Source organism: Hemicordylus capensis, chromosome 4 (assembly GCF_027244095.1).
Source record: "Hemicordylus capensis ecotype Gifberg chromosome 4, rHemCap1.1.pri, whole genome shotgun sequence".
Lineage (NCBI taxonomy): Eukaryota > Metazoa > Chordata > Lepidosauria > Squamata > Cordylidae > Hemicordylus > Hemicordylus capensis.
In genome coordinates, this window is record NC_069660.1 from 299770975 (window position 1) to 299778486 (window position 7512).

General features: G+C 43.1%; 1 protein-coding gene across 1 annotated transcript in view; it reads right to left on the reverse strand.

Moving 5' to 3' along the window:
• Positions 1-7512, reverse strand: part of TNFRSF11B (TNF receptor superfamily member 11b) — a 172954-nt gene that overhangs the window by 164377 nt on the left and 1065 nt on the right. The window lies entirely within an intron of this gene.

Sequence of the window (7512 nt, forward strand, 5' to 3'; positions counted from 1 at the left end):
CCAAAAGTATGATCAAAACAGCTGTTGTGCAGGAGAACACTCCAGTGAGTTGTGCCCAGTGAAAAAGATCTGTCTGCCTCCCAAGACCTCTTCCGACGTGATCACAATGGGTGTGATGTATGTGGGTAGAGAATAACGGAAGCATGACACCTCAGTGTCAGTGTTCTCGATGCAGGAGTTCCTAACCTTGCGTCCTGAGATGTTATTGGACTACAACTCCCAGCACCCGCACAATAGGCAAAGGGGATGATAGAAGTTGTAGTCCAGCAACATCCAGCACCCCACAGTTGGGAACCCCTGATGTAGGCCAGGCCTAACCTTTCTTTCACAACTGACCCCCAGTACCCCTCATTTTACCACCTTAAGTGGCGCAGCAGGGAAATGCTTGACTAACAAGCAGAAGGTTGCCGGTTCAAATCCCCACTGGCACTATATCAGGCAGCAGCGATATAGGAAGATGCTGAAAGGCATAATCTCATACTGCACAGGAGGAGGCAATGGAAAACCCTTCCTGTATTATACCAAAGAAAACCACAGGGCTCTGTGGGCACCTGAAGTCAAAATTGACTTGACAGCGAACTTTACCTTTACCTTACCCCTTATTTTAGAAATTGAGTGCAAACTGCAGTTACCAGCAAAGGTGACCATGAAGTACAAGTTCCTTGCCATTAAAAGCCCAAACAACATATTTTCTCCTAGAGAGCGATACCCTCCAGGCCCTCTGAACTGGAGTAAGCTCCTTTAGGCAAAACACTTACATTAATTTCATGGGTAAGCATGCAAACCTCCCTCCTACACTAGAAACCAGAGTTTCTATTTCAGGACAATTCAAAGGCCAGTTTGGGATCAGAGCCATGTTATACCATTCTATTACCAAATGCTTCTTTCAAGTCCGTATATTGCAAAATTAGGCTGGCCTGCCTTACTTTGCGGACACAAATATGCAGTTGAACCAGAATGTGCTGTGACGCTTTGGCACAATAAGAGTAGGATGAACACATTATTATTTTTATTTTTTAGGGATCTTGAAACCTGATATGCAGTTGCTAGATGCTCACTATAGCCACACTTACTAGGGTGTGCCTGCCAGGTAAAAAAACAGAATCACTGTGGAAGATCCCTGAAACCTAGTACAGAGCTCCACAGAGAATATGAGATTGTGCATCTGGTCTGCTAGTAACATGTATATTTCCATTTAAGAATATGAGAGAGAGAGAGAGAGAGAGAGAGAGAGAGAGAGAGAGAGAGATGGGGTGGAGTCTTGCAAATTAATCATACATTCTGCTTCATCTTGTTAAGAGTGCTTCGACTGAAACTGAAAGGCTCTGTATTTCAAGGTAAAGGAAATTAAAAAGCTCCGGCAACAGAGCCCCCATTTCAGCTCCAGTCCTGAATGCGTTGAATGCAGCAACTGGTGGCCCCCGGATAAGGGATGCATATTTCCATCTGCATCAAAAGAGGGACCCAATAATGCATCTTTTTTTAGTGATCCTGTTTAATAAGATTAAAATCTGTTGTTTTTCTTTTTGTGATTTTCATGCTTGTGATTTCAGCCAAGGTTTTTTTTGGCACAATAGCAGTAACAAAATTAATAAAACAAAAAGAATCAGTCATGGAATAGGAACATAACTACAGTCAGCACAGATCACAGGTAACAACAGAGATGCAATTTGTAGGCAAGATAGACTACATCAAGGGTCCCCGTCCTTGGGTCCCCAGCTGTTGTTGGACTATAACTCCCATCATTTGGCTTTTGGACATTGTAGCTGAGGATGTTGAGGCGAGTTGAGGGCCACAACAGCTGGGACCCAAGGCTGGAAACTGTTTTACTAGATATCAGAGTTGAGCCAAACAGTTCCATTCATCTAGCACTACAGGTTCATCAGCTACTAAAACATTGAATTAAACATCCAGATGCACACCTTTATCTGCAGCGTGCCATTAGGCATGGACCTGGGGCCCCAAGTCCGTATGCCCACTCTCCTAGACGGCACCATGATCTTCCCCAAGAAAAAGAGAGCTCCTTTTAGATTTTTGGAATGGCCCGGCTTAGAGTTCTGAAACTGGGCACAGATGTAGAACAGATTTGCAGGACTCTGTTTATTGATTGTGAAGCAGATTGGTCAAGCCATTGATTTTTAATGATTTTTAGAATTTTAAAAAGTAAACAAGTCATATAAGTAGCTTGTTTAAAGGCAGAAAATTACAAAAACTTCTGAAACTGAAGCCCCCACACCACACCATCATTCCCAGCCCCCACTGTGGAGGAATCTGCCCATTGTCTGCATAAAAAAGGGTAAACATCGCTCCCTTTTATATTTCCAGAATGCCTTGGCCTAGAGTTCTGAAATTAGGCACAGCTTATCTATCTATCTATCTATCTATCTATCTATCTATCTATCTATCTATCTACAGTATCTATCCATCTATCTAATTTGTATACCGCCCCAAACTTTCATCTCTGGGAGGTTTACAATAACATAAAACCAGTTAAAAACATATATAAAAACTTAAAAATAATTTAACAATTTAAAAATAACCAGAAATTAAAACCCAAAAATATTAGGAAGCTGAGAAAGCTTGGGCTTTGGAAAAGATGGGTTTTCAGGTGTTTTTTGAAAATTGCCAGAGATGGGGAGGATCGTATCTCAGCAGGGAGCGCATTCCACAATCTCAGGGCAGCGACCGAGAAGGACTCTATTTATTGATTCTGAAGTAGACCTGCCAATCTGTTGATTTTTAATGATATTATTATTATTATTATTATTATTATTATTATTATTATTATTATTACTTCCAAAAAAAGTCTTATAAATGGCTTGTTTCATGGCAGAAAATCACAAAAACATCTGGAACTGAAGCCCCCACCTTGGACCATTGTTCCACCCCCATGTGAAGGATTCTGCTCTTTGCCTTCATAAAGAGTGCAACACACACACACCCCTTTTGCCAAACCTTTAACTTTTCCCGAACGGCTGGGCTTAGAGTTCTGAAACTGGGCACCCAAGATAGCACGACTCTGTGGGACTATTCACATGACCATGCACGCATGTGGTCAGGCAGGTGGGGGGTGGGGGTGGGGAGTCAGGATTCAACCTACCTTCGCCCAGACGACCACTCTGAGCCTCTGCGGTGCGCAAGCCATGCACCCAAATGACCAGCACCGCTAGGAGCAGTGCAGATAAAGACTATCTGTGTTGTTCCCTGCAGCACAGATAAACAGAGGCTGGGACTCACTGTCCCAGCCTTTTTGAAACCCACAGTGCATCACACTCAGTGCACTGGGATATGCTCAAAGGAGCAGCTTTCCCAGACAACAGGCTTTACCGTGGGTTTTCTGGGAGGTTTTACTGTGAGTTAGAAGTTGCCCCAAAAAACTGATGCAAAAAGTGGATGTTTTAAACCTCAGATATAAACCGGGCTACACTCTTAACGTGCGGTGAAAACCCCCAATCGTGTGTGAAATGCTCCCCGATTGCTCGCAGGGACTTGGGGGTAAATTTGGCTGATATGTGAACTCACACCCTCCCTTCCAGAGGAGATGCAAACTAAAAGTTGGGTGTGGAAAATTGCCAGGGGTTGGAGGCTCTAGGCACCTGTTTCTGTGTCAGATATATGATCCTGGGAACTGGGTTAAGGACACATTTGTGCCCTTAACCTCTGCTAAGAGCTGGGCTTTGGCACTGCCACTTTAGTGCCAAAGCGCTGGCAGGATCTGTGCAGTTCCCAGCAGTTCACACAGGCAGCCAAGCCCAGGCTTGGCTGCTTAAACCTGGGCTTGCTTGCTTGTGAAAAATGCCTCTGTGAATTTTTATTTCAAGGAAATTGGTCAATTTGATGATTTTTAATTATTTCCCCCCGTACTGCAGTCAAGCTGCCAGAAAGAGTTGTCACTATCCATAGAGTACTCCACAGCTAGTGAAAGTGGAACTAACGGATACATCTGAATAAACAAATAACTTTTTTAAACAAATGCACTATGCTCAAGTTGGTTTGTGATCCAAAAGGTTTGCATGAGAACTCTGAAGCAAGGGGCATGTGTTGTGCTTTTAATCCCACCACCACCACAAATGCACTATATGTCGAAGTTAGTTTTGTGTGAACTGTGGAGCAAGGGACATGTGTTATGTCCCAGTTAGTTTGTGAATGATCAAGAAGCTATGTGAATCTCCTCCTCCTCCTCCTCCAGCCCAGTTGTAATTAAATGTATATATATGGAGAGGATGCTTATTTTACAGGAGGGGCCCCATAAACTCATTAGAACCAGAGACCAAAACTACATAGCCACACCCCTATCTGCACAGGCTGTACACATTGTTTCTGCACAGGAACATTACTTTCTAGATCAAGGTGAGTGAGCTCTAAACATTGTCAACGCATATTGCAGAATCTGCGACCTGAAATGGAATTTGAGTGCCAATCTAGATGTTAAAGACACATTGTAGAAGCCTTTTCCATTCTTCTAAGACATATTTACAGGTGGAGTTCAGGGACTCTATTCTGCTGAACCCAGAATATAGTACTTCTATATATTTAATTCACATACCCATGCCAAGACATACCCATGGCTAATCTCATGCGTGGCAGCTCTCGTGAGATTTCGCGAGCGAAGGGAAGGGGAGAGGGAGGCAAGCAGCCACTGGCCAGTGAAAAGAAGCGGTGGCCAGGCTGGCCACTGGGAAAGCACCGCCTGGAGAGAGGAAGTGGCTGCTAGGGCCAGCCGGCCAGCAGCCAAGAGGAAGTGGCAGCTGGGGCTGAAGGGAGGGGAAGGGAATGAACATAGGAACATAGTAAGCTGCCATATATGGAGTCAGGCCATTGTGCATCTAGCTCAGTATTGTCTACACTGACTGGCAACAGTTCCAAGGCTTTAGGCAGCAGTCTCTCTCAGCCCTACCCAAAGGGTCTTTGAGTGAATCTACGACCCTTTTGTATGCAAAACAGATGCTATTCCATTGAGCTATGTCCTTAACCCCTAAGGGGACTATCTTACAGTGCTCACATGTAGCCTCCCATCCAAATGTAAATCAAGGTAGACCCTGCTTAGCAAAAGGGACAATTCATGCCCGCTACCACAAGACCAGCTCTCCTTCGTGAGGCAACAAAGTTTGTTTATAAACACATATTAGGGTACTTAAAGGATATTAAAGAACTAACTGATCTGATTTATGTTCTCATGATTATGCACACTTAAAATGGCTTATTTATTTATTTATTGTTAAATTTCTATATCGCCTTTCATTAAAGCAATCTAAAGGTGGTTCACACAAGTTAAAACAAGACTACAAAGATTACAGAGTTAAAATATCAGATAGAATATAAAAATTCAGATCTGATTAAAAGATTAAAAAACAAGCACAATATAACATAACAGATATCAGAACAGTTATCATTTACACCTATTAACCAGCTTTATATACTCAGCTGGAATAGTTAATAATGACTTTTCCCCACCACTGATCTGGCCCAATTGTTACATATCCAAGGCAGTGTATGTTAGCTGCCAAAAATTCAGAACTGCCACAACATTTCAGTTGTGCCACAACATCTAGTTGTGTTAATATTTAACCCATGGTTTAGACTGTACATGCAACAGAATGAGGTGACCGAATCCTCAGGTGGTAGATTGTAGTGTAGCACTTCAGGATTCAGGCAGTTTTTTAAAATGTGCCTCCCCATATTGACAGAACAATCTTTTGCATTTTAATAGCTGCTTGCTTTTTACATAGGGTAACATTTAAAAATGTGACTCCCATCCCTGCCCCTGAAGTGGTACAGTCTGTTCTACCATGACCGGGCTCACAATGAGTAGGTTTTTCCTCCGACAGTAGCATCATTCCCTAGTCTGATGCTTACATGAGAGATTCCACATGATTCAAATGATTCAGAGCTTGATGTTACCAAGACAACGTAAGTCCGAATGGAAGTGAGAACTACCAGGTGTGAGAACTGAAGTTTCTAGGAGCAATGGGAATTCTGTCAATATAGAAATAATGGTGCTAGTTATTCTGGATTTGTGTGGAATAAATGCGTACCATCTTGTATATGCACAAATCCTCAAAAGCTCTGTGTGCCCTCTCTGGGACATGCAATGGAGATGCCCATTTGATGCTAAAATGACAGTAAGCATCAGAACTAGTAGGATTGACATTTAATTTCATTTATTTATTTATTTATTTATTTATTTATTTATTTATTTGATTTTTATACTGCCCTTCCAAAATGGCTCAGGGCAGTTTACAATTAAAACAAACCATTAAAACAGTAAAGAGCTAAAACAAAAATTAAAAAACAATATAACAATTAACAATTTAAAAACATTTTAAAACAACAATAAACAATCACAGTAACTAAAAACCCTGAATTAATTAATTTATTATACATTTATATTCCACTCTTCCTCCGAGGAGCTCAGAGCTCAGTGCACACACACTGAGCTCAGTGCGCGCACACACACACACCCCAGCAGCAACTGAGAATAACACTTCATTCATCTGAAGTGGCTCCAGTCCACAATAAATTAGCTAGTGTAAGATGCCCGAGATCCCTTGATCGTATTGTTCTCACACAGCTATATAGAGCAGGGGTTCTCAACCTTGGGTCCCCAGGTGTTGGATTACAACTTCCATCATTCCCAGCCACTGTGACCAGGGGTGGTGGGATTTGTCTTCCAACAACATCTGAATCACGCTTCTTCTAGAACTAGGGGGTCGTTGCATGGAATCCAGCCAGCCTTTCACCCAGGGCTCAGCCCCCTGAACCTACTTTTCAGTGCCAAGGTTCAGGCCTGGAATGTGAAGAAGTTAATACAGACAGGAATGCTTCTGAGCACGTGAAGAGTGTTTTTCTCCCCTCACACAGTGAGCAACCACACAACACACAAAAGGGAGATCTGGGTTGGAGGCGGGCAGGCCCCCGAGCTATGGTGGCCAACCCTCCACGACTGGCCTGAAGTCTCCAGGAATCTCCCCATCGTCTCCAGAAGAAAATAAACCCGTAGATTTTAATGCCTTGATTTTATTATTTATTTGTTGGTTGGTTGGTTCGATTTTTAGACCGCCCTTACAAAATAGCTCAGGGGAGTTCACAAACATCAAAGACCCTTTAACAATTTAAGAGCACTGGAAGGCCAGGCCGAACAGGTAGATCTTTAGGGCTCTCCTAAACTCCAATAAAGAATTCAAATTACGGATGTCTGCAGGGAGCGCATTCCACAGTCCAGGAGAGGCTACAGAGAAGGCCCGCCTCTGAGTCGCCACCAGACGAGCTGGTGGCAACTGGAGCCGGACCTCCTCAGATGATCTTAGCATGCGGTGGGGATCAGACCGAAGAAGGCGCTCTCTAAGGTAATCTGGACCTAAGCTGTTCAGGGCTTTAAAGGTAATAACCAGCACTTTGTATTTTGCTCTGAAACATATCAGCAGCCAGTGCAGCTGTTTCAAAACAGGCATAATTTGGTCTCTCTGGGTTGCCCCGGAGACCAGCCTTGCTGCTGCATTTTGAACTAACTGA